Below are 7,234 nucleotides of genomic sequence, written 5' to 3' on the forward strand. Positions count from 1 at the left end.
GCCACATTGGGGGTATTTGTTGAATTACCATCCTATCTCTGTAAGTGTATTGGTCTAGTTCATAAAACGTGGAAATAAGAGCAACCAAGTATCACTTAACATCTTTTGCGAGTTATAGTTTTCAAAGTCAGCACTGCTGCTATTTTGAATCGCGTGATGCAGGTGAGACGGTCAAAGGCATTCCACTTGTTTATTATTATTTCTTGTATATTCATTCCCTTTTTTATAAAAAAAAACACAAAACCTTTAAATACATATAAAACAAAAAAACTGAGGAATAACATATCAGCACACAATATGGGGATTACTTCCCGTAAACGATAAGGTTGTTGATCGACGATCTATGAGATATTATATAAAAGGAAATCATTTTAGCAAGAAGGGATACAATTTTAACAAGTTCTTCGGTATTTTAAATTTTCAGTGTACCAAGCACCATTTGTAATATATTCAGCATTTTTTTATTAGTTACAATTCCAATAATCTCAGTGGCCTAAGATATATTTTCATGGGTTATATTGACCCGTCAAGTAAAGAGAGAGAGAGAGAGAGAGAGAGGGGATTTATGTGATCAAGAAGTGATAAGATAGGGAAAAAATGATTTGAAATGACTGAAAGAGAGACAGGCAAAGAAAGAAGAGCCCCCTCCCACACCCGTACCAGAGTTACGGAGTTAAGCTGTCCCGTCGGTGGATTCAGGTCCATCAACATCTTGAGGTTTAATCTTTCCAGGGGGCAAACGTGTGTGTGTGTTTGAGTTTTGTCAGACGTGTCTCAATCAGATATGATTATTTACGTCTGGGACCGACCTTTAACGTCACCATCCGAAAGACGTGACCAGGGCTCGAACCTCGAACCTCTGCATCAATTTGTAACTTCCCCACATAGCTTGGATTACAGGCGCACGCCACAACGCCAGTCTTTAAATATGGTGTAGTCTTTGCTCTAGACCCATGCAGTTATTTCAAAATAGGAAATTATTAGAAACGATAAAAACAGACAAACAATATTAACAAAGACGCCACAATATCATTGATGTAGAATAACGTTGTTATTGTTGTTATTTTGGGGTTTTAAGGCGCGTACCATTCAGATCTGAATATTAAAGCCTTTTATTAATTTGACGTTTTTGTGGTATTCAATTCAATTCAATTTTATTTATTTCACTTCCATCAAACAAAAACAAGTTGCATATCAACTTACGGTATGCCTTATCACAGGGTTTTATAGTTTGGGAGATGCTGGTGTCTAAGTTTTTAGATTAATCTTTGGCTTAATTTCTATTATAAAAGAACTGGATGTGGGGTAAAGACAACTCTCTAAACCCAAGCATTTTAACAGGTTTTAATTTTAAAGAATGGTCTTAGCTTTGATTTTTTCAATATTTGTTTATCTTATAAATAGCTGGGTCTAGACGAAGGTCTAAGCATAATAATAATGTTATTCAACAGGAATAAGAATATGGTAAAGTCTAATGTTTTTAAGATTGTTTGAATCAATTTCAAAATGACTGGGTCTGGAATAGAGATAACGCTCTAAACATGTGCTTTTGTACTTGGTCTTAATTTGGAGGATTGTTGGTTCTTAGATTCGTTGTTGGGGGTTGGGTTTTATTGTTTTTTTATTCTTGAACTAATTGGCCCGAATTCACAAAGGTGGTTTTTGCAGAAACCATGGTTTCAACCGTGGGTTTTGCTGATTTTGCGATTCACAAAGGTGGTTTCAAGTGAAACCATGGTTTCAACCGTGGGTTCTCGGCATGATTTTGAGTCAACTGTTTTAGGTGGTTTCAAACCGTGGGTTTTAGGAAAACCATGGTTTTTAGGCACATTGACCAATCACAGATCAGTATTTCGGTACATTGCTGAGCAAGTGCATAGACGACGATAAATCAGCTTTGCACGAAATGATGAGGAGCGAAGCGCTTAATATCGATATTTGCCGAGCTGTAAGAACATCGTAACTAATTTACCATTTTATAATGACAATGAATATTTTTTTCTACGTCTGCATGCATTTGTTTGTGAAGAAATATTGTAATTAATGCTGTAAATGCATGCAAAGTTAAGAGCGGAACGGTGTTCTTGGGATGGAAAAAGCATTATCGCACCCAAGTTATTTTCCAGTCCCACGCGTGTAGTTTTGTGTCCTGTCAAACTATAACGAAGAGCTGTTCCACCGACTCGCTCAGGAGAAGGCATTGTCATTGTGATATTATCTTGCTGCATAGCAATAACATGACAAAGCCGCCAAAGTAGTGAGACTTTCAACCACAATTGTGCAAAATTCAAGAAAATTTTGTTCTTAATTAATTTGTACTTTATCTTAGTAGTCTAATTAAAGTAACTGCACAAAATTGCAGAATTAATTATGATAATTGAACAGCATAAAAATATTTTGCGTCATTTTTTAGTGAATGGGAAAACACTAACCGTGTCTACCTTAGATCCTGTCTCCAAGTAGTCTAGTGATCACAAAATTTATTTTTCATCATTCACTTATTCAGAAATGTCAGATCCAACTTGAGAAATCAAGAAATGTAGTAGATCTAGCCTCGCGCCCCTCGAGGACTCTGATATTTTTTTATCATGAAGCCGTAGCCCAAGTTAGACACGCTAGTCTAGGCCTTGGGTTAACCCAGTCCCAGGGAACTCCCGCCTACGCGGGCGGGAGCCCAGGAGCTTACCGTGTTATTGACCATACTCACGGGACAAGGGTAGATTATGGTCAAATATCTAGCAAGATGAATTATGAAAACAGAAATTATGCACTTACCACGATTATATGGATGATGGTCTAACGAATGGCAGTTTTTCTGACATCTGGGCACAGACTGGAACCTCAAAAAACGAAAAGTTTTCTCCTTCTAGTTCTACCCCCGTCTCGAATGGCCATTTTTGTTATGAATTGTAACAAAATGGCCGATCGAAACAGGGGTAGAAGGAGAGAATTTTTCGTTTTTTGAGGTTCCAGTCTGTGCCCAGATGTCAGAAAAACTGCCACTCGTTATACCATCATCCATATAATCGTGGTAGCATAATTTCTGTTTTCATAATTTATCTTGCTAGATATTTTGACCATAATCTACCCTTGTCCCGATAGTATGGGTCAATACATGACCTCCTGGGCGCTGGCCCGCGTAGCGGTCCGGCGCTCCCTGGGTTAGCCTTGGGTAGGCCCTTGGGCTATGTCAGTGTGTGTCGAAGCTGGTAAACAATTGATGGAATCCCCTTCCATATCCACATCACTGCAAATTGGTTAAATACACTAAATTTAAGTTTTATACTTTTTTTACACCTTATATAATAAAAGGAATAAATATTCTTATAGGGCCTAAATAATCAGATCGATCTGGTGGTCATTTTTTGGCAAAATCTTCCCATCCCTTCTGCGCACTGCGTAATACAATAGGCTTGACTCGCCTTTTTTACATTATGTAGCTGCAATACGATGAGCTACGTTATGAAGCACCGTTCTGTAGAACAATTAATTGAATGGATTATTTCAACAAATCACCCCAAATGATAAGAATTTACATTTTGGTTGGAAATCTGGCAGGTTTTAAGAGATCTTGAATTATGTTTCATGTCCATTAGATTTAAAGCTTAATTTAATGTAGATCTATCTGTACTTTGTTTATTTCCGCAGTATATTTTTCAATAGATGGAAACATCTTACAAGTTAACATGCACAGGCTGTCCTGAGAGACTATTAAAGGAGGATTGTAAGAGAGGTATGTTCATTTTTGTTGTCGTTTCTATGTGGACTTTTGTCTATTTTCTAAATTTTTTCTTTGTCACCGTCTAAAACTTTTTTATCATAAAATTTGTTGTCATGATAAAGAACCACTTATTTTGATCAATTTCAATCTTGGTTGATGTACACATCTGACAGTGACTGAATTGATCTAAATTCTGTGTCACATGGTCATAGAGTATAATGCCTAAATGTCAAATATTTGTAGATCCAGTTGATCAATTTAAATTTAACTTTATGAGAATGGCAATCTGATTAGGTTGTGGGAAAAAAGTCATTTGACCAAATATATGCAGATTTAAAAGGTAGGCCTATTAATTTTGACAGTACGCAGTAAAGGTAGTTAAGAATACATTTTTTTCAATGTTTAAATATTTTCTTTTGCTTCTCACTCTAACTCAATAGGAATATGCCAACAAGAACTGCAATGAGGAGTCGTTGACAGGAGGAAACTTTTTAAAAGAGACCACACACTACCTCATCAACATGCTTGAAGATGATCTGAGCCTGAAGAGGGACAAAGGGCCTAGTGATAAACTACCTTTCTGCAAGTATTGACAATTCTGCTTTTGTATGGTGTATTTTTTTTAATAAGAAAGTTATATGACAATAACATCTCAAGACAAGCCTAGTGTACATGCAAGTATTAGTGATATTCTTGTAAGAAGGAAGACTCAATGTAAAAAGTGATAATAAATTTTGGCAACTGCCTGTTTTCAATTTACAATGAACTGTGCATATGATAATACAATCAGAAATGTAAATTAGAACTATATGTTTTGTCATTCATTGTGGACAGATTAAAGAAAAAAATATGAGAGGTTGCATCATGATCTTGGTTATTTGAAAAAAGTATTGCATCGGCTATGCTCAATGTATGTTTTTCACACAAATGTTTATGGGATACGGATAGGTTTAGCCTTTAGACCAGTAAAGTAATTTTTAAAGGATTCCATATTTTTTTTTTCAAATCTTACAATGTAAAGACAATAGAATAGTTACATTTTGTTTTCTCTTTGTCATCATAAAAAAATAAAAATAAAAACGCAGAGTAAGATGCAACTTCTGGCAATATATCTTCATTTACAGGATAATTTCAGGGAATACGTGGTGATGAGGCATCAGTGTTGCAATTATCTGTTTGTGAGTGATCAAAGATGTTTCGCAAGCCATAGCAAGAAAAAAGAGGTTTTGTGAGAACTTCAACAACCAGAGATGAGATTGAGACTACCCAACAACAACTGTGTGAGTGATCGATGGGACCCAAGTCTATACATGAATTCCTGGAGGGAAACAAGCCTTGTACTTTCCTGAAGGGCAAGTCCAACAAAAAGTTTCTTTGATATAATACAGAAAAGTCCAATGAGCATAACACTAAACATTTCATCAAAATTTGATGTAAAATGAGAAAGTGTTGACATTTTGAAGTTTCGCTTATTTTCACAAAACAGACATCCTGGTCAGTATGCAAATGAGTGACAAAGTGACGTTCTCCACTCAGTGTTTCTTTTTGTAATATACTAGTATCATGATTTTTTCCCCTCATAATGTGTATAAAGTACAGGTGAGATATGGTTTGATTTCTCCCTGAAACTTTTGTAAAAAGCCATTGTGGCAACCTATACTCAATTCGATGAAGAGTTTTCTCATAATTGTGAATTCTGTAAAAAAAATCAAGCATCATAATATATTTCTACAGAAGAAAGAGTGAGTGTGTGACATACACTTGTTTGCATTTCACCTGTTTAATCACTTGATTAATTAATTTCTTATTTTACATCCTATTTTGACGTTTTCCGTGTCATGCATGTTTTATTTATCTCTATTCCATTCACATTAACTTTTTTTTGTACAGTGGACTTGCTCTAGAACAGGTATTTTTTGTAATGTAAAAGTAAGAATTTCATTATATATTTGTGTCTTTTTAACACTTTTTTTACAGGGGTGGGGGGGGGGGGTTGAATCAACCTCCCTTGAGATCTCTGCCAATGATCACATTAACGCCTTGAAAATTGGTATGATAATAGTGGGGGATGTCATGTACAATGCTGTTTGGTTAATTTTTCCAAAATCGTCAGATCTTTAACATTAATTAATTATGCTAATTTCTGCATAAATCATACTTTTATACCATTGCTAACAATCAAAATGAAAAAAAAATCCTAGATTGAAAATGAATTTCTTATGTATTTTATTGTTTTATGAATTTCTTATGTATATCTTTGTTTTTCAAACTTGTTTTTTTGCCAAAATTATGGCAGGACAATTTTTTGAAGCATAATTATGCTGAAATCAAGTAATTTCACCTGTGAAAGTAAAAATAATCATGTCCATATATGAAGAAGATGAGAAAATTCAACATTGACTTTGTACACAAAATCACATTTTGGAGCAATTTTGGGTCTGACATGCACTTATGTAAAGTTGAGTAATTTTCCAACAGCATGCCCATGCATCGTAAATTTGATCTCAAAAGATGTGCATGACTTCAAAGTAAAAAGTCGGCGAGTAGAATGGTCGTAAAATTTCGCACAGTGGAATAGTTGTGGAATATGTTGAGGGAGGGGGTTAATTCACCCTACCCCCACCATAGTTCTATGCCCCCCTCCCGGGGGTTTTACATGTAGGGTTAAAAGAGCACATTATTACTAAGAATGTCACATGAATACAAGTATTTGAAATGAACTTTTATCAGATTTAGTTTCTTACATGTATCTTCAATTATTTTTTCATAAAAAACGCAATTTAATCAGGACGCATCAAATGCAAATTCCTCATTTACTTTTTCATGTGAAATATTCTCACATGATTTAAATTGTCTATTTCAAATTCTTAAGATTAAAACTTTGATAGCTCACAGAAAGTTAATTGCATGCCCCAAAATACGCGTATGCGTCCATGGGGGTCATTGATTCTAATTGCTCTTTCTTTTTTGCATCAGTTGTGTTTACACTTTGTACAGATAACCATTGGGGATTAAATACCATATGCATGTCCAAGAGGATAAATAAGGTCAAAAGATCATATAGCATACACTTCAGTTTGATTGAGATATCAGGCGAGACTGGTGGTTCACCTTGTTTTTTTTGTTGAAATGTATTCTTTCAAGTGTCCCCAGTGCAACAGCCGAGCTAGGGCAACCAGGCAGCCTTATGAGTAGAGCTCAACTCTGGCAAACAGGAAAACACTAGCTTGGCAAGGCACATGCACATTTAGGGAGCATGAATGAAACAAATTAAAAGGGCAATTAATGCATTTTCTTGGGAAAAAAAATATAATTTCCATTGACCCCAAAGGATAACCTGATGGCCTAGTTTGGGAAACCAGGTAGCCAAACAAGTAGAGCTCGACTCAGGCAACCAGAAAAATACCAGCTAATAATTAACAATAATAATTATTCATTTGGGCCATTATTGTATTGTAATACAAGAATGATGTGGCAATATATCAAAATTTAGACCTTATTATTTCACAAATG

At 35.3% G+C, this 7,234-nt stretch overlaps 1 long non-coding RNA gene across 1 annotated transcript; it reads left to right on the forward strand.

The window, feature by feature from the left end:
• Positions 1–3,666: 3,666 nt before the first annotated feature.
• LOC121412709 lies at positions 3,667–4,926 on the forward strand. Its single transcript, XR_005969654.1, has 3 exons — positions 3,667–3,733; positions 4,162–4,334; positions 4,846–4,926. It is a non-coding gene; the product is annotated as an uncharacterized LOC121412709 (long non-coding RNA).
• Positions 4,927–7,234: the final 2,308 nt, after the last annotated feature.

The sequence above is a fragment of the Lytechinus variegatus genome, chromosome 4, assembly GCF_018143015.1.
Source record: "Lytechinus variegatus isolate NC3 chromosome 4, Lvar_3.0, whole genome shotgun sequence".
Classification (NCBI taxonomy): Eukaryota; Metazoa; Echinodermata; class Echinoidea; order Temnopleuroida; family Toxopneustidae; genus Lytechinus; species Lytechinus variegatus.